The sequence below is a fragment of the Bufo bufo genome, chromosome 2, assembly GCF_905171765.1.
Source record: "Bufo bufo chromosome 2, aBufBuf1.1, whole genome shotgun sequence".
Lineage (NCBI taxonomy): Eukaryota > Metazoa > Chordata > Amphibia > Anura > Bufonidae > Bufo > Bufo bufo.
In genome coordinates, this window is record NC_053390.1 from 641566327 (window position 1) to 641592148 (window position 25822).

The following is a 25822-nucleotide window of genomic DNA, read 5'->3' on the forward strand; positions in this document are numbered from 1 at the left end:
CCCAATTTCCAGGAGGGAATCTTCAGTTTAATATTTCTTGTAGACAACCACACCAGATCACCCACATTCAGGTCCGAACCAGGCACACGTCTCTTATCAGCCACACGCTTATACTTCTCACTCATCTTTCTAAGATTACTCTGAATCTTTTGCCAAATGGTAGACAAAGACGAGGAAAATCTCTCCTCCTCAGGTAAACCAGAAAGAGCCCCTCCTGAGAATGTCCCAAACTGCGGATGGAACCCATATGCACCAAAGAATGGTGACTTATCAGAAGATTCCTGACGACGGTTGTTCAGAGCAAACTCAGCAAGAGGGAGAAATGAACACCAATCCTCCTGGTTCTCTGCCACAAAACAGCGCAAATGTCTCCAGATTCAGATTGAGGCGCTCAGTCTGACCATTCGACTGCGGGTGAAAAGCAGAAGAGAAGGACAGCCGAACCCCCAGGCGAGAACAGAAAGCCTTCCAGAACCTGGACACAAACTGCGTGCCTCTATCGGAAACAATATCAGAGGGAATGCCGTGCAATTTAACAATATGGTCGATAAAAGCTTGCGCCAACGTTTTAGCATTGGGTAAACCAGGGAAAGGTACGAAATGAGCCATCTTGCTAAAACGGTCCACCACCACCAGGATCACCGACTTCCCTGAGGAACGAGGAAGATCCGTGATAAAGTCCATGGACAGGTGTGTCCAAGGACAGGAAGGTATGGGTAACGGGAGAAGGGAACCTGAAGGCCGTGAACGAGGGACCTTAGCGCGAGCGCACGTCTCACAAGCAGCCACAAAACCCTCCACCGACTTACGAAGAGCCGGCCACCAAAATCTCAGAGCAATGAGATCTACCGTGGCTCTACTCCCGGGGTGACCAGCAAGAACAGTATCATGATGCTCCTTGAAGAGTTTGTGACGTAGCTCAGGAGGCACAAACAACTTCCCAGAAGGACAACGGGCAGGTGCCTCAGTCTGGGCAGCCTGGACCTCGGCCTCCAAATCCGAATATAGAGCAGAAACAACTACCCCCTCTGCCAAAATGGGACCCGGGTCCTCTGAGTTTCCTCCTCCCGGAAAACAGCGAGAGAGAGCATCAGCCTTCACATTTTTGATCCCAGGGCGGAATGTAACGACAAAATTGAATCTGGAGAAGAACAGAGACCATCTGGCCTGTCTCGGATTCATACGCCTGGCCGACTCCAAGTATGCCAGATTCTTATGGTCGGTAAAAACGGTGATAGGGTGCCTGGCCCCCTCCAACCAATGGCGCCATTCCTCGAAAGCCAACTTGATGGCCAACAACTCCCTATTTCCCACATTATAGTTTCTCTCTGCCGGGGAGAGTTTTTTAGAGAAAAAGGCACAGGGTCGCCATTTGGCAGGAGAAGGGCCCTGGGACAAAACCGCACCCACACCCACCTCGGAAGCATCCACCTCAACAATAAAAGGTAAGGAAACATCGGGATGCACCAAGACGGGAGCAGACGCAAAACTCTCTTTAATCTTAGAAAAAGCTGCAAGCGCCTCCTCCGACCAAGAGGAAAAATCCGCCCCCTTTTTTGTCATGTCAGTAAGGGGTTTGACAACAGAGGAATAATTCAAAATGAACTTTCTGTAATAGTTCGCAAAACCCAGAAAGCGCATCAATGCCTTCTGATTCTCAGGAAGCTCCCACTCAAGTACAGCACGGACCTTCTCCGGATCCATGCGAAAACCAGAAGCAAAGAGGAGAAAACCCAGAAATTGTATCTCCGATACCATAAAAAGACATTTCTCCAGCTTGGCGTACAATTTATTTTCCCGCAGAATCTGCAGAACCTGAAAAAGATGATCCTGATGGGTCTGAACATCAGGGGAAAAAATCAAAATATCATCAAGATACACCAATACAAATTTCCCCATTAAATGGTAGAAAATTCTATTAACAAAATGCTGAAAGACGGCCGGAGCATTCATCAGGCCGAAAGGCATAACGAGATTCTCGAAATGCTCGTTAGGAGTATTAAAGGCCGTTTTCCATTCATCCCCCTCTCTGACCCTGACCAGGTTGTACGCGCCTCTCAAATCCAATTTGGAAAAAACCTTGGCCCCAACAATTTGGTTGAAGAGGTCCGGGATCAGAGGAAGGGGATAGGGATCGCGAATCGTGATACGGTTCAGCTCCCTAAAATCTAGGCAAGGTCTCAGAGAGCCATCTTTTTTTTTAACAAAAAAAAAAAAAACCTGCGGCAACAGGTGATTTTGAGGGACGAATATGCCCCTTATCGAGACTCTCGGAGATATAGGTTCGCATTGCGATTCTTTCCGGTTGTGAGAGATTGTAGAGGCGTGCTTTTGGCAGCTTGGCGCCGGGAATGAGGTTAATGGGACAGTCAAACTCCCGGTGAGGAGGTAGCTCCTGAACACCGCTCTCGGAAAACACGTCCGAGAAATCAGAGAGAAATGATGGCACAGTTTTAGTAGACACCTCTGCAAAAGTCGCTGTGAGACAATTTTCTCTACAAAAGTCACTCCACTCATTTATTTGCCTTCCTTGCCAATCAATAGTGGGGTTATGTCTAGTGAGCCAGGGTAACCCCAAAACTAGAGGAGAAGGCAATCCGTTAAGGACAAAACAAGATATATCCTCCACATGAGTGTCACCTACAGCTAGCCGGATATTGTGAACAATGCCCTTCAGGGATCTCTGTGAGAGTGGAGCAGAGTCAATAGCAAAAACAGGTATATCCTTTTCTAATGTGCAAACCTGAAAACCATGCATGGCTACAAATTGAGTGTCAATAAGATTGACGGCCGCTCCACTATCGACAAAAATCTCACAAGAAATGACTTTGCTCTCTAGCGCCACCCTGGCAGACAGGAGAAAACGGGAACTGCAGGTCAGAGGAAAAGCATCAATTCCTACATCAACTTTGCCCAAAGTAGCAGATGAAGCAGAGTTTGATGATTTACCTTTTGAGGTTTTTCTCTTATTATCGCTCTTAGTACAGTTCAAGAATCTCCTAGACGGACAAACATTTGCCAAATGACCTATGCCCCCACAACAAAAACACACCATACTCTGAGGACTAAATCCTCTTTTATCAGGGGCAAGTCGACCTAGCTGCATGGGCTCCTCCTCAGAGGGGAGCGAGACAGGATGAGGCCCCTGCACACTGAATGAGTCCGCACCACTGCCCCTAGACTGACAATGGCTGGACAGAGAGGTCTCGTTTCTTTCTCTTAGACGCCTGTCAAGGCGTACCGCCAATGACATGGCAGACTCTAAGGACGTTGGTCTCTCATGGAAAGCAAACGCATCTTTCAATCTCTCTGAGAGACCATGACAGAACTGACTCCGGAGTACAGCATCATTCCAACCTGAATCAGCTGCCCATCTCCGAAATTCAGAACAATAAAGCTCCGCAGACAGTTTGCTCTGGCATAAAACACGCAAGTTAGATTCGGCCAGAGCAACACGATCCGGGTCATCATATATCTGCCCCAGGGCCACAAAAAATCTTTCCACGGATCGAAGGGAGGGATCCCCTGATGGCAGCGAAAAAGCCCAAGTCTGGGCATTACCCCTGAGCAGGGAGATGACAATCCTCACCCTCTGCTCCTCCTTACCAGAGGAGTGGGGACACAAGCAAAAATGGAGTTTGCATGCCTCTCTGAAGCGAACAAAATTCTCACTGCCCCCAGAGAACGTTTCCGGAAGTGAGACCTTTGGCTCGCAACAGACTCCATGAGCCGGAGCAGAGCCCAATGCTTGAAGCTGAGACATAGATTGACGGAGATCCGCTACTTCCAAAGAAAGACCCTGCATGCGGTCAACCAGGCCAGAAAGCGGATCCATGTCAAAAAGGACGGTTTTGGTGGATTATAATGTCACGGCTGTATGTGAGCAACAAGAGCATACACAGTTAATAGAGCTACTGACCGGACCCAAACTAGGGAGGATAAAGGGTGACCCCTGTCAGACCCTCAAAGCTCTCCCTATGCTGCTAAAGCACATGCCCGGATCCAAATGGTGGAACGGGGCATGCCCACGTACCTAAGACTGATGACCACTGTAACCCCTACAATAGTGGAAGGGGCACGGCCACCGGTGCCCTGCTCAGTATATGGAGGGAACCGTGGCCGCCTCAGATCCAGTCAGAAAATAAACAGGTACACAACAATGTCTGCACACTTAGCTGAAGGGGCTGCAGCCGCAGAGAAGACGGATCCAAAGACAGCTGGCAATATCCGGAGTGCTTGCTGCAGCAGAACAAAGGTCCAGTGAAATGAAAGCTAACAAATGAAGATACTCAAGCAAGAGCTACAACTCAAATGAGAACTATAATCCACAGCCTAGAAAGGAGGAGGGGTGATTTAAAGGCAGGGAAATCAAACGCAGGAGGAACAGCTAGGAGGACTCCTCCAAGCTCTAGTAGTGACATCATCACAGGGGTGGAGAAACAGAGCTGTGAGAACGTCTCAAAACTCTGGTAGTGACAGGCAGTCATGTACACAGTTCTCAGTATATTCTAACTAGAAGCGTCCCCATCACTATGGGAACGCCTCTGTGTTAGAATATACTGTCGGATTTGAGTTTTCACGAAGTGAAAACTCATCTCTGAAAAAGCTTTTATGCAGACGGATCTTCGGATCCGTCTGTATAAAAAGTAACCTACGGCCACGGATCACGGACGCGGATGCCAATCTTGTGTGCATCGGTGTTCTTTCATGGACCCATTGACTTGAATGGGTCCTTGAACCGTTGTCCGTCAAAAAAATAGGACAGGTCATATTTTTTTGACGGACAGGAAACACGGATCACGGATGCGGCTGCAAAACGGTGCATTTTCCGATTTTTCCACGGACCCATTGAAAGTCAATGGGTCCGCGAAAAAAAACGGAAAACGGCACAACGGCCGCGGATGCACACAACGGTCGTGTGCATGAGGCCTAAAGCACATCATTCTACTGTTTACCGAAAACATAATGAGGCCTAAAAAGAAAAGAACACGGTACCTACAGTGAAATATGCTGGAGGTTCATTGATGTTTTGGGGTTGCTTTGCCTCCCCTGGCACTGGGTGCCTTGAATGTGTGAAAGGCATCATGAAATCTAAGGATTTCCAACGTATTTTGGGTCGCACTGTAGAGCCCAGTGTCAGAAAGCTGGGTTTGCGTCCGAGATCTTTGGTCTTTCAGCAGGACAATGACCCCAAACATATGTAAAAAAGCACCCAGAAATGGATGGCAACAAAACGCTGGAGAGTTCTGAAGTGGCTAGCAATGATTCCAGATCTAAATCCCATTAAACACATGTGCATAAATCTTAAAATTGCTGTTGGGAAAAGGCGCCCTTTCAATAAGAGAGACCTGGAGCAGTTTGCTAAGGAAGAGTGGTCCCAAATTCTGGGTGAGAGGTATCAGAAGCTTATTGATGGTTATAGGAAGCGACTGATTTCAGTTATTTTTTCCAAAGGGTGTGCAACCAAATATTAAGTTAAGGGTGCCAATAATTTTGTCCAGCCCATTTTTGGAGTTTGGCGTGACATTATGTCCAATTAGCTTTTTTTTCTCCCTTTTTTGGTTTTGTTCCAATACACACAAAGGGAATAAACATGTGTATAGCATAACATTTGTTAGGCCTCATGCACACGACCGTATTTTTTCACGGTCCGCAAAACGGGGTTCCGTTGGTCCGTGATCCGTGACCGTTTTTTCGTCCGTGGGTCTTCCTTGATTTTTGGAGGATCCACGGACATGAAAAAAAAGTCGTTTTGGTGTCCGCCTGGCCGTGCGGAGCCAAACGGATCCGTCCTGAATTACAATGCAAGTCAATGGGGACGGATCCGTTTGACGTTGACACAATATGGTGCAATTTTAAACGGATCCGTCCCCCATTGACTTTCAATGTAAAGTCAGGAGTTAATATACCATAGGATCAGAGTTTTCTCCAATCCGATGGTATATTTTAACTTGAAGCGTCCCCATCACCATGGGAACGCCTCTATGTTAGAGTATACCATCGGATTTGAGTTACATCGTGAAACTCATATCCGACAGTATATTCTAACACAGAGGCGTTCCCATAGTGATGGGGACGCTTCTAGTTAGAATATACGACGAACTGTGTACATGACTGCCCCCTGCTGCCTGGCAGCACCCGATCTTTTACAGGGGGCTATGATCAGCACAATTAACCCTTCAGGTGCCGCACCTGAAGGGGTTAATTGTGCGTATCATAGCCCCCTGTAAGAGATCAGGGGCTGCCAGGCAGCAGGGGGCAGACCCCTCTCCCTCCCCAGTTTGAATATCATTGGTGGCCAGTGTGCGCCCCCCCCGGCCCCCCCCCTATTGTAATATCATTGGTGGCCAGTGTGCGGCCTCCCCCGCCCCCCCCCCCTCTCTCTATTGTAATATCATTGGTGGCCAGTGTGCGGCCCCCCCGGCCCCCCCTCTATTGTATTAATATCATTGGTGGCCAGTGTGCGGCCTCCCCTCTCCCCCCCGATCATTGGTGGCAGCGGAGAGTTCCGATCGGAGTCCCAGTTTAATCGCTCTGGGGATCCGATCGGTAACCATGGCAACCAGGACGCTACTGCAGGCCTGGTTGCCATGGTTACTTAGCAATATTACAATATTAGAAGCATCATACTTACCTGCTGGCTGCTGCGCTGTCTGTGTCCGGCCGGGAGCTCCTCCTACTGGTAAGTGACAGGTCTGTGCGGCGCATTGCTTAATGATCTGTCACTTACCAGTAGGAGGAGCTCCCCCCGGCCGGTCACAGACAGCGCAGCAGCCAGCAGGTAAGTATGATGCTTCTAATATTGTAATATTGCTAAGTAACCATGGCAACCAGGCCTGCAGTAGCGTCCTGGTTGCTATGGTTACCGATCGGAGCCCCAGAGCGATTAAACTGGGACTCTGATCGGAACTCTCCGCTGCCACCAATGATGGGGGGGGGGGGGTGAGAGGGGAGGCCGCACACTGGCCACCAATGATATTAATACTATAGAGGGGGGCCGGGGGGGGCACACACTGGCCACCAATGATATTACAATAGAGGGAGGGGGGGCGGGGGAGGCCGCACACTGGCCACCAATGATATTACAATAGAGGGAGGGGGGGCGGGGGAGGCCGCACACTGGCCACCAATGATATTACAATAGGGGGGGGGCGGGGGAGGCCGCACACTGGCCACCAATGATATTCAAACTGGGGAGGGAGGGGGGTCTGCCCCCTGCTGCCTGGCAGCCCCTGATCTCTTATAGGGGGCTATGATATGCACAATTAACCCCTCAGGTGCTGCACCTGAGGGGTTAAGAGATCTGGGTGCTGTAAGAGATCGGGTGCTGCCATGCAGCAGGGGGCAGTCATGTACACAGTTCGTAGTATATTCTAACTAGAAGCGTCCCCATCACTATGGGAACGCCTCTGTGTTAGAATATACTGTTGGATTTGAGTTTTCACGAAGTGAAAACTCATCTCTGAAAAAGCTTTTATGCAGACGGATCTTCGGATCCGTCTGTATGAAAGTAACCTACGGCCACGGATCACGGACGCGGATGCCAATCTTGTGTGCATCCGTGTTCTTTCACGGACCCATTGACTTGAATGGGTCCGTGAACCGTTGTCCGTCAAAAAAAATAGGACAGGTCATATTTTTTTGACGGACAGGAAACACGGATCACGGATGCGGCTGCAAAACGGTGCATTTTCCAATTTTTCCACGGACCCATTGAAAGTCAATGGGTCCGCGAAAAAAAACTGAAAACGGCAAAACGGCCGCGGATGCACACAACGGTCGTGTGCATGAGGCCTTACTGCAATACTTTTTTGTGAGAAATACTTCATTTTCTTGAAAAATTTCAGGGGTGCCAACATTTACGGCCATTACTGTATATATATTCCCTGTGTATGCCGGTATGCAGCTGTTCTATACTATATAGGGACAGCTATATTATAACTGTCCCTATGTTGTGTAGAACAGCTGTTACCTGTCTCCTGCCTTTTCAATAGCGAGCGCTCACTGCTCCTTGTAATTCATCTCCCGTTGACTTGTTACACAGAGCTCCTAGGCATACACAGCGAGCATACACTGAGCTGCAAATGTAAAGATTGCAGCCAGGAAGGAAACTATATATATATATATATATATATATATATATATATACACTCACCTAAATAATTATTAGGAACACCATACTAATACGGTGTTGGACCACCTTTTGCCTTCAGAACTGCCTTAATTCTACGTGGCATTGATTCAACAAGGTGCTGATAGCATTCTTTAGAAATGTTGGCCCATATTGATAGGATAGCATCTTGCAGTTGATGGAGATTTGAGGGATGCACATCCAGGGCACGAAGCTCCTGTTCCACCACATCCCAAAGATGCTCTATTGGGTTGAGATCTGGTGACTGTGGGGGCCATTTTAGTACAGTGAACTCATTGTCATGTTCAAGAAACCAATTTGAAATGATTCGAGCTTTGTGACATGGTGCATTATCCTGCTGGAAGTAGCCATCAGAGGATGGATACATGTTCTCATTCTGTTTACGCCAAATTCGGACTCTACCATTTGAATGTCTCAACAGAAATCGAGACTCATCAGACCAGGCAACATTTTTCCAGTCTTCAACAGTCCAATTTTGGTGAGGTCGTGCAAATTGTAGCCTCTTTTTCCTATTTGTAGTGGAGATGAGTGGTACCCGGTCGGGTCTTCTGCTGTTGTAGCCCATCCGCCTCAAGGTTGTGCGTGTTGTGGCTTCACAAATGCTTTGCTGCATACCTCGATTGTAACGAGTGGTTATTTCAGTCAACGTTGCTCTTCTATCAGCTTGATTCAGTCGGCCCATTCTCCTCTGACCTCTAGCATCCACAAGGCATTTTTGCCCACAGGACTGCCGCATACTGGATGTTTTTCCCTTTTCACACCATTCTTTGTAAACCCTAGAAATGGTTGTGCGTGAAAATCCCAGTAACTGAGCAGATTGTGAAATACTCAGAACGGCCCGTCTAGCACCAGCAACCATGCCACGCTCAAAATTGCTTAAATCACCTTTCTTTCCCATTCTGACATTCAGTTTGGAGTTCAGGAGATTGTCTTGACCAGGACTACACCCATAAATGCATTGAAGCAACTGCCATGTAATTGGTTGACTAGATAATTGCATTAATGAGAAATAGAACAGGTGTTCCTAATAATTCTTTAGGTGAGTGTATATGCACTGCCTGTCCAAAAAAAAAGTCGCCACCAAAAAAAAAAAAAAAGATTCCCAATGGGGTTAAGGTCTGGACTCTGTGGTGGCCAATCCATGTGTGAAAATGTCTCATGCTCCCTGAACCACTCTTTCACAATTTGAGCCTGATGAATCCTGGCATTGTCATCTTGGAATATGCCCGTGCTATCAGGGAAGAAAAAATCCATTGATGGAATAACATGGTCATTCAGTATGTTCAGGTAGTCGGCTGACCTAATTCTTGGAGCACATACTGTTGCTGAACCTAGACCTGACCAACTGCAGCAGCCCCAGATTATAGCACTGCCCCCACAGGCTTGTACAGTAGGCAGATGAAGTGAGGCAGGTGCATCACTTCATCTGCCTCTCTTCTTACCCTGATCCGCCCATCACTCTGGAACAGGGTAAATCTGGACTCATCAGACCACATCACCTTCTTCCATTGTTCCAGAGTCCAATCTTTATGCCCCCTAGCAAATTGATGCCTTTTTTTCTGGTTTGCCTCACTGATTATTGGTTTTCTTACGGCTACACAGCTGTTCAGTCCCAATCCCTTGAGTTCCCTTTGCATTGTGCGTGTAGAAATGCTCTTACTTTCACTATTAAACATAGCCCTGAGTTCTACTGTTGTTTTTCTTCGTTTTGATATCACTAAACGTTTAAGTGATCGCCGATTACGATCATTCAGGATTTTTTCCCCGCCACATTTCTTCCTCGAATACAATGGGTCCCCACTATCCTTCCCGTTTTTAATAATGTGTTGGACAGTTCTTAACCCAATTTTAGTAGTTTCTGCAATCTCCTTAGATGTTTTCTCTGCTTGATGCATGCCAATAATTTGACCCTTCTCAAACAGACTAACATCTTTTCCACGACCATGGACCATATATATACACTGCTCAAAAAAATAAAGGGAACACAAAAATAACACATCCTAGATCTGAGTTAATTAAATATTCTTCTGAAATACTTTGTTCTTTACATAGTTGAATGTGCTGACAACAAAATCACACAAAAATAAAAAAAATGGAAATCAAAGAAATGCCACCCCACACCATTACTGACCCAATGCCAAACCGGTCATGCTGGAGGATGTTGCAGGCAGCAGAATGTTCTCCACGGCGTCTCCAGACTCTGTCACGTCTGTCACATGTGCTCAGTGTGAACCTGCTTTCATCTGTGAAGAGCACAGGGTGCCAGTGGCGAATTTGCCAATCTTGGTGTTCTCTGGCAAATGCCAAACGTTCTGCATGGTGTTGGGCTGTAAGCACAACCCCCACCTGTGGACGTCGGGCCCTCATATCACCCTCATGGAGTCTGTTTCTGACCGTTTTAGCAGACACATGCACATTTGTGGCCTGCTGGAGGTCATTTTGCAGGGCTCTGGCAGTGCTCCTCCTGTTCCTCCTTGCACAAAGGCGGAGGTAGCGGTCCTGCTGCTGAGTTGTTGCCCTCCTACGGCCTCCTCCACGTCTCCTGATGTACTGGCCTGTCTCCTGGTAGCGCCTCCATGCTCTGGACACTACGCTGACAGACACAGCAAACCTTCTTGCCACAGCTCGCATTGATGTGCCATCCTGGATAAGCTGCACTAACTGAGCCACTTGTGTGGGTTGTAGACTCCGTCTCATGCTACCACTAGAGTGAAAGCACCGCCAGCATTCAAAAGTGACCAAAACATCAGCCAGGAAGCATAGGAACTGAGAAGTGGTCTGTGGTCACCACCTGCAGAACCACTCCTTTATTGGGGGTGTCTTGCTAATTGCCTATAATTTCCACCTGTTGTCTATCCCATTTGCACAACAGCATGTGAAATTGATTGTCACTCAGTGTTGCTTCCTAAGTGGACAGTTTGATTTCACAGAAGTGTGATTGACTTGGAGTTACATTGTGTTGTTTAAGTGTTCCCTTTATTTTTTTTAACAGTGTGTGTATATATATATATATATATATATATATATAGTGGTGATTCGCTCTGGTAGTTAGGACTAGCAGGTGCTGTATAGAGGCAAAGTACACAGTTCTTGAATCAAACTACAGTGTTTATTTACACATTCGTGTATAATAAAATGCAGATAAGGTGTATCACAAAACGCAGGTGGCTTGGTGTTTGTTCACACACAAGGAAAGTCCATAAACAATAAAAGTCACGTTCTCTCCTGGGTGTTAATTCACACCCTGTTAGCAGCTCAGCCTCATCAAGTCCATAGGTGGTCTGTTTGCCTTTAGAGGAGCCTGGGTCCTCCAGCCCAGCTCAAACCTCAAATCCCAACACAGCCCTCAGTTCACAGCACACAGACTCCTGAGCTCCACTGTCAGAGGGAGGTAAATCCACCAAACCTGGCAGTGCTGGCTGGTTTTTAAGCCTGGCAAAACCTAGCCTGGAACATGGGGAGTAGTCACCCACCCAGCACTTTGACTACTCCCAGTAAGAGCCGTCCCGGATCAGATATGACAGCTATGCTAAATCTCAAGGTGTCAATTAGCAATAGCTGCTGCGGACACAAAAAATACTGGCTCTTACTTTACCGAGGCCAGTAACCTCAGTGATACATACCTTCCATCCACGATGATTCCGGGTACCTTCTTACAATATATATATATATATATATATATATATATATATATATATATTTATATATACAGTTGCAAGAAAAAGTATGTGAACCCTTTGGAATTATATGGATTTCTGCACAAATTTATCATAAAATGTGATCTGATTTTCATCTAAGTCACAACAATAGACAATCACAGTCTGCTTAAACTAATAACACACAAAGAATTAAATGTTACCATGTTTTTATTGAACACACCATGTAAACAATTACAGTGCAGGTGGAAAAAGTATGTCAACCCTTAGACTAATGACATCTCCAAGAGCTAATTGGAGTGAGGTGTCAGCCAACTGGAGTCCAATCAATGAGATCAGATTGGAGGTGTTTGTTACAGCGGCCCCGCCCTATAAAAAACACACACCAGTTCTGGGTTTGCTTTTCACAAGAAGCATTGCCTGATGTGAATAATGCCTCGCACAAAAGAGCTCTCAGAAGACCTATGATTAAGAATTGTTGACTTGGATAAAGCTGGAAAGGGTTATAAAAGTATCTCCAAAAGCCTTGCTGTTCATCAGTCCACGGTAAGACAAATTGTCTTCAAATGGAGAAAGTTCAGCACTGCTGCTACTCTCCCTAGGAGTGGCCGTCCTGTAAAGATGACTGCAAAAGCACAGCGCAGACTGCTCAGTGAGGTGAAGAAGAATACTAGAGTGTCAGCTAAAGACTTACAGAAGTCTCTGGCTTATGCTAAATTCCTGTTAGCGAATCTACGATATGTAAAACACTAAACAAGAATAGATTTCATGGGAGGATACCACAGAGGAAGCCACTGCTGTCCAAAAAAACCATTGCTGCACGTTTACAGTTCGCACAAGAGCACCTGGATGTTCCACAGCAGTACTGGCAAAATATACTGTGAAACCAGTTGAAACCAACGTTGAGTTGTTTGGAAAAAATACACAACACTATGTGTGGAGAAAAAGAGGCACAGCACACCAACTTTAAAACCTCATCCCAACTGTGAAGTATGGTGGTGGGGGCATCATGGTTTGGGGCTGCTTTGCTGCATTAGGGCCTGGACGGATTGCTATCATCAAAGGAAAAATGAATTCCCAAGTTTATCAAGACATTTTGCAGGAGAACGTAAGGCCATCTGTCCACCAGCTGAAGCTCAACAGAAAATGGGTGTTGCAACAGGACAACGACCCAAAGCATAGAAGTAAATCAACAACAGAATGGCTTAAACAGAAGAAAATACGCCTTCTGGAGTTGCCCAGTCAGAGTCCTGACCTCAACCCCATTGAGATGCTGTGGCATGACCTCAAGAAAGCGATTCACACCAGACATCCCAAGAATATTGCTGAAGTGAAACAGTTCTGTAAAGAGGAATGGTCAAGAATTACTCCGGACCTCAATTTTGGGTCCCATATTTATATTAGTGAATTTTGAATTATTGTGTATCATATTTATCCTTTTTGCCTATTTTGGCATGTTTGTTGGTGTTGATGTATTGTTTATGAAGACATGGTGACCAGACATCATATTGTCATGAAGTTTCAGGTTATAGGCATGTGAGTATATGTATGAAACTTTATAATGATATAACTCTGTAAAGCAACTTTAAATATCAAATCCGCTTATACCACAAGCCTCTAAGGGTTAAAGGCAATATCCAGCAGAAAAAAACGCATATGCGTTTAAAAAAAACGCACGAAAACCGCATACAAAGAATCGCTTGTTCCATATGAAAATCCAGATCTCCATAGTTTGAGTGCCTATTTGGATATAAAAGGCGGAGGCTGTCAGGTGATCTGTCACCACTGATGAAGGGAAAGCTTATTCCCGAAACGCGTCTGGACCGGATCAGATACCTGGGAACAGTACCTCCGCAGTCATAAGCGTGGCCATGCTATGAAAATTGAATCGCCAGGACAGTCGAACTAATATCGGCATCAAAGAGCCAAGGACCGTAAGATTCCTCCCTCTGTACCAAGCCGGAACAGCTACAAGCACGGACTAAGTTGCAAGTCAAGCTCAAACTCCCGCGATACTTCGGGTAAGCCGGCTAGAGAGGCAAGGAGGAAGACGCTAACAAACACCAGCGTCCTGGATCCTCGCTAGACACACAGAGGAAGGTAAAAACGTCTAAGCTGATATTACAAGCTACAGATACATGAAGGCCTGATTCTCTGATGTCTATTGGAACATTTTAATTACAAAGTGGATTTCCCAAACTACTCCGGGAATATTTGAGTCCTCCAATATTTGCACAGCAATCAATTGGATACAGATCCATATATACACCTAAGGACTTATCCCTAAGGGATCACAACTAATACCACCAATTGGAGTTCAACACTGTGTGTAGTGTGAACTATTTTTAGGTATTGCAATATTTGTGGACTCTATAGCTTTGAAGCTTATACCCTACATTTGGTCTTCTATCTATTTTAACAATATTTTATCATTGTTTTATTTCCCAGCATATACATGTGTACAGCTATTGAGTGATTTAATTAAATTTTATTCACATGCCAAAAAAAAAAAAAAAAAAAAAAAAGAATTACTCCGGACCGTTGTGCACGTCTGATCTGCAACTACAGGAAACGTTTGGTTGAAGTTATTGCTGCCAAAGGAGGTTCAACCAGTTATTAACCACCTCCGGACCGCCTAACGCACAGACGCGTCCGGAAGGTGGTTGATTCATTCCTCGTAGACGCATATACGCGTCATCTCGCAAGACGCGAGATTTCCTGTGAACGCGCGCACACAGGCGCGCACGCTCACAGGAACGGAAGGTAAGCGAGTGGATCTCCAGCCTGCCAGCGGCGATCGTTCGCTGGCAGACTGGAGATGCGATTTTTTTAACCCCTAACAGGTATATTAGATGCTGTTTTGATAACAGCGTCTAATATACCTGCTACCTGGTCCTCTGGTGGTCCCCTTTGTTTGGATCGACCACCAGAGGACACAGGTAGCTCAGTAATATGTTGCACCAAGCACCACTACACTACACCCCCCCTGTCACTTATTAACCCCTTATTCACCCTTGATCACCCTTGATCACCCCTGATCACCCTATATAGACTCCCTGATCAGCCCCCTGTTATTGATCACCCCCCTGTCATTGATCACCCCCCTGTAAGGCTCCATTCAGAGGTCCGTATGAATTTTACGGATCCACTGATAGATGGATCGGATCCGCAAAACACATACGGACGTCTGAATGGAGCCTTACAGGGGAGTGATCAATGACGGAGGTGATCACCCCATATAGACTCCCTGATCACCCCCCTGTCATTGATCACCCCCCTGTCATTGATCACCCTCATGTAAGGCTCCATTCAGACGTCCGTATGAATTTTACGGATCCACTGATAGATGGATCGGATCCGCAAAACACATACGGACGTCTGAATGGAGCCTTACAGGGGAGTGATCAATGACGGAGGTGATCACCCCATATAGACTCCCTGATCACCCCCCTGTCATTGATAACCCCCCTGTCATTGATCACCCCCCTGTAATGCTCCATTCAGACGTCCGTATGATTTTTACGGATCCACTAATAGATGGATCAGATCCGCAAAACACATACGGACGTCTGAATGGAGCCTTACAGGGGAGTGATCAATGATGGAGGTGATCACCCCATATAGACTCCCTGATCACCCCCCCGTCATTGATCACCCCCCTGTAAGGCTGCATTCAGATGTCCGTATGATTTTTACGGATCCACTGATACATGGATCGGATCCGCAAAACACATACGGACATCTGAATGGAGCCTTATAGGGGGGTGATCAATGACAGGGGGGTGATCACCCCATATAGACTCCCTGATCACCCCCCTGTCATTGATCACCCCCCTGTCATTGATCACCCCCCTGTAAGGCTGCATTCAGATGTCCGTATAATTTTTACAGATCCACTGATACATGGATCGGATCCGCAAAACACATACAGACATCTGAATAGAGCCTTATAGGGGGGTGATCAATGACAGGGGGGTGATCACCCCATATAGACTCCCTGATCACCCCCCTGTCATTGATCACCCCCCTGTCATTGATCACCCCCCTGGAAGGCTCCATTCAGACATTTTTTTGGCCCAAGTTAGCGGAAATTATTATTTTTTTTTCTTACAAAGTCTCATATTCCACTAACTTGTGTCAAAAAATAAAATCTCACATGAACTCACCATACCCCTCACGGAATCCAAATGCGTAAACATTTTTAGACATTTGGATCCCAGACTTCTTCTCACGCTTTAGGGCCCCTAGAATGCCAGGGCAGTATAAATACCCCACATGTGACCCCATTTCGGAAAGAAGACACCCCAAGGTATTCCTTGAGGGGCATATTGAGTCCATGAAAGATTGAAATTTTTGTCCCAAGTTAGCGGAAAGGGAGACTTTGTGAGAAAAAATAAATAAATATCAATTTCCGCTAACTTGTGCCAAAAAAAAAAATTTTCTATGAACTCGCCATGCCCCTCATTGAATACCTTGGGGTGTCTTCTTTCCAAAATGGGGTCACATGTGGGGTATTTATACTGCCCTGGCATTCTAGGGGCCCTAAAGCGTGAGAAGAAGTCTAGGATCCAAATGTCTAAAAATGCCCTCATAAAATGAATGTGGGCCCCTTTGCGCATCTAGGCTGCAAAAAAGTGTCACACATGTGGTATCGCCGTACTCAAGAGAAGTTGGGCAATGTGTTTTGGGGTGTCATTTTACATATACCCATGCTGGGTGAGATAAATATCTTGGTCAAATGCCAACTTTGTATAAAAAATGGGAAAATGTTGTCTTTTGCCGAGATATTTCTCTCACCCAGCATGAGTATATGTAAAAAGACACCCCAAAACACATTGCCCAACTTCTCCTGAATACGGCGATACCACATGTGTGACACTTTTTTGCAGCCTAGGTGGGCAAAGGGGCCCACATTTAGGGGCCGAATGCGTGAAAAGTGGTTTTAAATCAAAATCTGTAAAAAATGGCCGGTGAAATCCGAAAGGTGCTCTTTGGAATGTGGGCCCCTTTGCCCAACTTGGGGTGTCATTTTACATATACCCATGCTGGGTGAGAGAAATATCTTGGCAAAAGACAACTTTTCCAATTTTTTTATACAAAGTTGGCATTTGACCAAGATATTTATCTCACCCAGCATGGGTATATGTAAAATAACACCCCAAAACACATTCCCCAACTTCTCCTGAGTACGGCGATACCACATGTGTGACACTTTTTTGCAGCCTAGGTGGGCAAAGGGACCCACATTCCAAAGAGCACCTTTAGGATTTCACAGGTCATTTACCTACTTACCACACATTAGGGCCCCTGGAAAATGCCAGGGCAGTATAACTACCCCACAAGTGACCCCATTTTGGAAAGAAGACACCCCAAGGTATTCCGTGAGGGGCATGGCGAGTTCCTAGAATTTTATATTTTTTGTCACAAGTTAGCGGAAAATGATGATTTTTTTTTTTATTTTTCTTTCCTTACAAAGTCTCATATTCCACTAACTTGTGACAAAAAATAAAAACTTCCATGAACTCACTATGCCCATCACGAAATACCTTGGGGTGTCTTCTTTCCAAAATGGGGTCTCTTGTGGGGTAGTTATACTGCCCTGGCATTTTAGGGGCCGAATGCGTGAGAAGTGGTTTGAAATCAAAATCTGTTGGGCAATGTGTTTTGGGGTGTCATTTTACATATACCCATGCTGGGTGAGTGAAATATTTTGGCAAAAGACAACTTTTCCCATTTTTTTATACAAAGTTGTCTTTTGCCGAGATATTTCTCTCACCCAGCATGAGTATATGTAAAATGACACCCCAAAACACATTCCCCAACTTCTCCTGAGTACAGAGATACCACATGTGTGACACTTTTTTGCAGCCTAGGTGGGCAAAGGGGCCCATATTCCAAAGAGCACCTTTCGGATTTCACCGGCCAATTTTTACAGATTTTGATTTCAAACAACTTACCACACATTTGGGCCCCTAGAATGCCAGGGAAGTATAACTACCCCACAAGTGACCCCATTTTGGAAAGAAGACACCCCAAGGTATTCGCTGATGGGCATAGTGAGTTCATGGAAGTTTTTATTTTTTGTCACAAGTTAGTGGAATATGAGACTTTGTAAGAAAAAAAATAAAATCATCATTTTCCGCTGACTTGTGACAAAAAATAAAAAGTTCTATGAACTCACTATGCCCATCAGCGAATACCTTAGGGTGTCTACTTTCCAAAATGGGGTCATTTGTGGGGTGTTTGTACTGTCTGGCCATTGTAGAACCTCAGGAAACATGACAGGTGCTCAGAAAGTCAGAGCTGCTTCAAAAAGCGGAAATTCACATTTTTGTACCATAGATTGTAAATGCTATAATCCTGAGATCCAGTTCACTCTCACGTACTCCACCGAGCAGGTTCAATTTCTGGACACCATGGTTATGAAGCATGATACTGTACTCATAACCGATTTGTTTACCAAGCCGACGGACTGTAACAAACTATTGAGGTTTGAGAGTTGTCATCCGCGGTCTATGGTTAAGACATTGCCACGGAGCCAGTTCCTCCGTGTGCAACGTATAGTAAAAGACTCACAGGTACGAACTAAGAGACTGTCTGAGATGGCAGATAAGTTCATCAATAGAGGGTACCCCAGAAGACTGGTTCATAGACAATTGAATGAATTGAAAACAGAGAGTCCGAAGGAAGTAAGCAAGCAGGCGAGGGTGCCATTCATTTCGACATACACTGAAGGCAGTTACAAAATAGCAGGTGCCGTTAAAAAACACTGGCCCATATTAAGCAGCAACTTTGGTAAAGTGAAAGAATTCACGGTACCCCCTCTAATGTCATATAGGAGAGCAGATAACCTGAGGGACAAGTTAGTCAGAGCTGAGGTGGTTGGTGATAAGGCTAAAGTCCAGACGTATATAGGTCGCAAAAAATACGGATGTTATCCGTGTTTGAGCTGTGTTAACTGCAGCTATATGCTTAAAGGGGAGAGATTCACACACCCAGTATTAAATACGCAGTTTGACATACGGCACTTTCTGACCTGTGATAGCTCATATGTGGTCTATCTCTTGTCTTGCCCCTGCAATCTCCTTTATGTAGGGGAGACCATATGTGATGTTAAGACCAGGATGAACTATCACAGATATTCCATTCGCCAAAAGAGGAAAGATCTTCCTGTGCCCAAGCATTTTATTGAAGCTGGACACAGGGAGAAGGACCTCAAATTCAGGGTGATAGATCATATCCCACCACTGAAAAGGGGAGGTAACAGGGAAAAGCTTCTTAAACAACGTGAGATTATGTGGATACACAGGTTACATACATTGAAGCCTGATGGCCTCAATGCAGAATGTAGATGGGAACTATGTGGATAGTAGATGTGCAGTCAGCATGCCGGACGTGGGGGTCCTCTTCCATTTTGTTTTGATGTGGGGGATATGTAACAGTGTACACTCTTTCTTGAACAAAAGTTGATACATTTTTTCATCTATTTCAGATAAATCTGTAGATGAGCCCAATGACCCTTTATCTGTTTCATTACATGGAGCCGCCTATGGACCCTTGAACACGCCGGTGAATGAAGTGACCATAGAGAGGAGATTAGATGGACGGTGGCGGATGTGTGTCTAAGTGGGCGACTTGATGCGCAATGTGTCTATTGACCTCTATAAATTATTTTACAACTAGCGAACTACATGAGTTGATATACAATATTCACTTGCCACAAGCCGGATAGCGAGTGGTTATATACTGATGTCAGAGTTCGCGGTGCAGATAGATGGGAAGGGTTTGTCCCATTGTAATTGCACATATAATGATTTTGATAGTTGGGGACCCGGTGGAAGAGATGGGATCGCCTCTGGTTGGGGGTCGATTTCATTTTTTCCACCCCGTCCGCCCTTTATACGCTGAGGTTGTAGATTTGTTGTAGCATGCAAGGTTGCGCACTGTCACTACAGGCACCTCCGCGATTGTCCGCTTTGAGATTTTTCAGATCTCCTTGAACACTGAACACGCCTTCTGGTGCGGCGAGGTGTTTACGCCGTGTCACATGACCTGGCCCTTCTCCCTCCTATGCTGTTGTCCCTGTGATGCGCTCCATTGGATGACTTTGTGGTCCATGGAGTAGGCACATAGGGGCGCGGCAGTGTGGGGGGCGGGACCAGTGACGTCTGACCCGGAGCGTGAACACGCCCTCTGATGTAGCGTGACGTATTTCTGTGTCACATGACCTGGCCCTCCTCCCCTCGTTGCTGTTGGTCCTGCGATGCGCTCCATTGGATGACGCTGCGGTCCATGGAGTTGGCACGTAGGAGCGCGGCGACGTAGGGGGCGGGACCAGTGGCGTCTGACCCGGAGCATGCGCGCTGCAGACTGAGGGACGCCAACGCCGGTCTGTTCTATGGGTCCAGGAATGGTGAGCTCCAACAGGTTGATTTTAAGTTTAGATTTGATGCAGCTGCATCACAAATAAAAGATTTTAACTCTTTATGCACGGAGCACTTATGCACTCTATGTACATCTTGGGGTTATGTATGCAGGGGACATAAACTCTTTTTTTAAAATGGATGTACGTACATATATTGATTGAAATGCACATATCTACTGTAAGCAAGGATGATCACTATTTTGTATTTTTTATATCTTTGTATGACTTTTTTACAAATGTTTACTATGCACAAAAGTCACGTGATGATGGAGTTGGAGATCATGTGACTTGATTGATGACATGTGTAATCACTGATTGTAATTATTTTGTATTGGATTGTGGGTATATATACCTGGTTGTATACACTGTTATGTAGCTTGATAAAGGCCTCATTGAGCAGGCCGAAACGTTGCCGGATTAAAGTCTATTGGGGTCTTCACCCTGTCACCTTAAATCTGGAAGTGCTGCCTCATCATTTTGTTAAGTATATATATATATATATATATATAGACTGTGTAGAATCAGGTAACACCAAAAAAGAGAAACAAGGCTAGCACAAATAGTAATGGATATAAACTTTATTATAGTCTCAACAAGAGACAAGAATATATTAAAAAGCACATAAAAAACAATACAATGGTAGGTGGGGAGCACTCAAGATAATGGAGCACCACAGGATAACAGAACATATCAAGGCTGGAGAGCTGGTACAAATATCCTACAGTGTGTACGTATGGCGCAAAGCCAAAAATCAAATATATAAAACCCAGCCAAGGCTAACAGACCTAGATCAATATGAAGTACAATGCATGCCAAAATATAAAGTGCATAGTGCAGAACATGACAAAGTGCATAAGTATATCACATGAAAAAAGCCATAGAAAAGCTATACAATAAATACCTGAGTGGTGAACCAACAGAGCCCCAACGCACGTTTCGCGTAAGCTTCTTCAGGGGGGCTGAAGCTTACGCGAAACGTGCGTTGGGGCTCTGTTGGTTCACCACTCAGGTATTTATTGTATAGCTTTTCTATGGCTTTTTTCATGTGATATACTTATGCACTTTGTCATGTTCTGCACTATGCACTTTATATTTTGGCATGCATTGTACTTCATATTGATCTAGGTCTGTTAGCCTTGGCTGGGTTTTATATATTTGATTTTTGGCTTTGCGCCATACGTACACACTGTAGGATATTTGTACCAGCTCTCCAGCCTTGATATGTTCTGTTATCCTGTGGTGCTCCATTATCTTGAGTGCTCCCCACCTACCATTGTATTGTTTTTTATGTGCTTTTTAATATATTCTTGTCTCTTGTTGAGACTATAATAAAGTTTATATCCATTACTATTTGTGCTAGCCTTGTTTCTCTTTTTTGGTGTTACATCGTACGTGCAGGCTTAGCACGTGTACTCACATTTTTCTGTGAGTCATTCTTTATTGGTGATATGTGTAGAATCAGGGCAGCACTCCTTGTAACAAACCGATGGGTGCCAGCGGTGTAAACACCTTACCAAGGTGTGTGATATAAAACAAGAAAAGACACCGCAGCACATCCGTTGGTGAAAAGTAGTGGATCTTTATATATCAAGCACTTGCTTGATAATAGTCCCAGCAAGTGGACTGAAACGTCGCAAGGGTGAATAAAGATCCACTACTTTTCACCAACGGATGTGCTGCGGTGTCTTTTCTTGTTTTATATATATATATATATATATAAAAAGAAAGTCCAACGGGAGCACCAACCTGACAAGCGGGTGCAATGTCCAAAAGGGGGCAACGGCAATCCCCAATAGTATAATCAAATAGAAAGCAGGACTGCACTCCAAAATGTGATGAAAAAATCAAAGCTGTTTATTCACCCATGTTATGGCAAAGTTTGCGACGTTTCAGCTCTTGCGAGCCTTTCTCAAGCATGGAGACAGTGAAAGTGAGCACATTTAAAGCATTACAAAAAGTGTTCCACCCATCAGGGTGTGGTTACAATCATCTTAAATTACAGACATGTGATACAATTATAAAGTGCATGTTTAGCATAGTGACTAGTGTTATACGTTCTATCATACCAGGATACCATCCCTCTTATATAGAACAAAATATATGTAGAACTTGTGTTCCAATTAGAATCATAAAACAGTGCAGACATACTGAATGGGGATCCCAGGAGTGAAATTCGGAAAGCCATGGAGCCCACATATACCATCATGCTCCCCATGCGTCTCGATCTCCTCAATGCGCATACCCAGAGTAACAACATCATGTGAATCACAATGTCAAAATAGTGCGCATGCGCTCTATAGGGTAACATCTACCAGCGCCATTTTGGTTCAGGGAAGAATGCCCTAGATGTCCGCTCTATGTTCGTCACGTGAATAATAACCATACAGAGTATATACTCAAAGTCGTGACCATAGAACGGAACACATAAAAAATGTGCAGCAGACCGCAGCAGGGATCTCCTACAGGTGCCAGCATCAGGACCGGGATCCCCACCTCTCGGGAGGGACACCAGACCTTGGGGCCGTGTACGTCGGAGGGGGACATCTCCATGAGCCCCACCGACCTACTTAACCCACTTGCTGGAAAAAGCGGTCATAGAGGGATTGTCCCTCAACATATACAGAAAACAGCATCGCACTATAGCTTAATAATGTCTCTGGAGTAGCGCATATACGATAGGACACTGTAGTTGGTACTGGGCTGCATCGCTTCCAACAAATTAAAGTCCAGGGATCCGCATCCAGCATCGTGAGGGTTAAAAATTCTAAAAGGCAAGAAAAAATATATATTAGTTTCCAACTTTATACTCTATTACGTTTGCAATTGTATATAGTACTTTCACAGTTCTCCGACACTATTACAAGTACGGGGAAAGTGTAACACATAAATGCATGGAAAAAGGGGGCAGGCAACAGATCACTAGGCACCTATCTGAACTCCACATTTAATCCTCTGGGGTGCAAGCTATCTAAATCATAAATCCACCGCAATTCCCTTTTCTTGAGAATAGCTAGACGGTCTCCACCTCTCCTGGGAAGTTCAACATGGTCCAGTATCCAGCATCTTAGATCCCGCTCAGTGTGCCCAAGGGATCCAAAATGTCTGGAGACCGGAAGATCAGCACGTTTTTTTCTTATTGAATTCCTGTGATTGTTCAGTCTTAGTTTTAATTCTGTGGACGTTTCCCCAATATATATTCGGTTACACGGGCATGCTAGCACATATATTACATAAGAAGATGAACAATTTAAATGGAACTTGATGGGATATTCTTTATGTGTAGAGGGATGTATGAAGGATCTAGCTTTGCATATATAGCGACAGTTGACGCAATTGAGACACGGATAACAGCCATGTCCCGATTTAGACAATGTTCGCTGTACGCTAATTTTCTTAGGGCCTACATCCGCTCTAACCAAGTGGTCCTTGATGTTTTTACTTTTTCGATATGATAAGAGGGGAGGAGACTTCAGTTCAGGTACATCTTTGATAGACCTGCCGAGGATGCTCCAATTGTCCTTGAGGATACGTCCCATCTCCACACTACACTCTGAGTATGTGGACATGAAAGGTATCCTCCGGATTTTCTGTGAGGCAGATGAAGTTTTTTTGGGGCTATTGAGTAAAATCTCATTTTTTTGATCATCCAGCAATCGGTGGGGGTAACCCCGTTCCCTAAATCTACCTGTCATCATATCCAATGTAGATACTAACTCAGTCTGTTGTGATATAATGCGTTTAGCACGTAAGAATTGTGAGTGCGGTAAGTGTTTGATTAAACTACGAGGATGACTACTTTCGTATCGTAGGATAGTGTTCCTGTCAGTTGGCTTGCCTTTTAGAATTTTTAACCCTCACGATGCTGGATGCGGATCCCTGGACTTTAATTTGTTGGAAGCGATGCAGCCCAGTACCAACTACAGTGTCCTATCGTATATGCGCTACTCCAGAGACATTATTAAGCTATAGTGCGATGCTGTTTTCTGTATATGTTGAGGGACAATCCCTCTATGACCGCTTTTTCCAGCAAGTGGGTTAAGTAGGTCGGTGGGGCTCATGGAGATGTCCCCCTCCGACGTACACGGCCCCAAGGTCTGGTGTCCCTCCCGAGAGGTGGGGATCCCGGTCCTGATGCTGGCACCTGTAGGAGATCCCTGCTGCGGTCTGCTGCACATTTTTTATGTGTTCCGTTCTATGGTCACGACTTTGAGTATATACTCTGTATGGTTATTATTCACGTGACGAACATAGAGCGGACATCTAGGGCATTCTTCCCTGAACCAAAATGGCGCTGGTAGATGTTACCCTATAGAGCGCATGCGCACTATTTTGACATTGTGATTCACATGATGTTGTTACTCTGGGTATGCGCATTGAGGAGATCGAGACGCATGGGGAGCATGATGGTATATGTGGGCTCCATGGCTTTCCGAATTTCACTCCTGGGATCCCCATTCAGTATGTCTGCACTGTTTTATGATTCTAATTGGAACACAAGTTCTACATATATTTTGTTCTATATAAGAGGGATGGTATCCTGGTATGATAGAACGTATAACACTAGTCACTATGCTAAACATGCACTTTATAATTGTATCACATGTCTGTAATTTAAGATGATTGTAACCACACCCTGATGGGTGGAACACTTTTTGTAATGCTTTAAATGTGCTCACTTTCACTGTCTCCATGCTTGAGAAAGGCTCGCAAGAGCTGAAACGTCGCAAACTTTGCTATAACATGGGTGAATAAACAGCTTTGATTTTTTCATCACATTTTGGAGTGCAGTCCTGCTTTCTATTTGATTATACTATTGGGGATTGCCGTTGCCCCCTTTTGGACATTGCACCCGCTTGTCAGGTTGGTGCTCCCGTTGGACTTTCTTTTTTCATATACTCGGCACCGTGAGTGAGCACACCTTAAAGTATACAACATGTCTAATACGGAAACACCTTATGGCGGCACTTTTACTGTGGAGGAGGTCGACCGCATCATGCGTGGAATCGAGGGTGATGCTTCTTTTCTGCAGGCACCTACGGCCAAGGAACTTAAACGAAAGTATTTAACCATCTCTAAACGCCTTATTTCCATGAGACTACACATGGCTACACTGGGACAGTACTTTAAAGAGAAAAAGATTCCTAGAGGCATGCGCTCAAATTTACGCCCTAACCTCTTTCCCAGTAATGATTTGTTTTGCAAACGGTTTGAAGCATTATCAAATAGATACTCATTGGATTATATTTTACTCAACATTGAGTTTATACAATTAGAGGTTGCTTCACTTACGGAAGAACTGTTGGATGTTGAAAGGGCCTTGCAGGTGCAATCATCCGTGGATGAACAGGCGCAATATAAAGAGGAAATTAAAGACCAACTCAATAAATTACAGATGGAATTGGAGGAGGGCAAAAGGAGTAAATGGGTGCGTGACGCAGATGACTATAAACGAGGCGACATATATACATGGCAATCTGATATACCATCTATGGGCTCCAACCGCAACAATAAAAAAAGTAGGAGATTTATGCAATTACCCCCAGATGAGGAGAAATCTTTTTTAGGGGACAGTCTAGACACAAAAGGAAA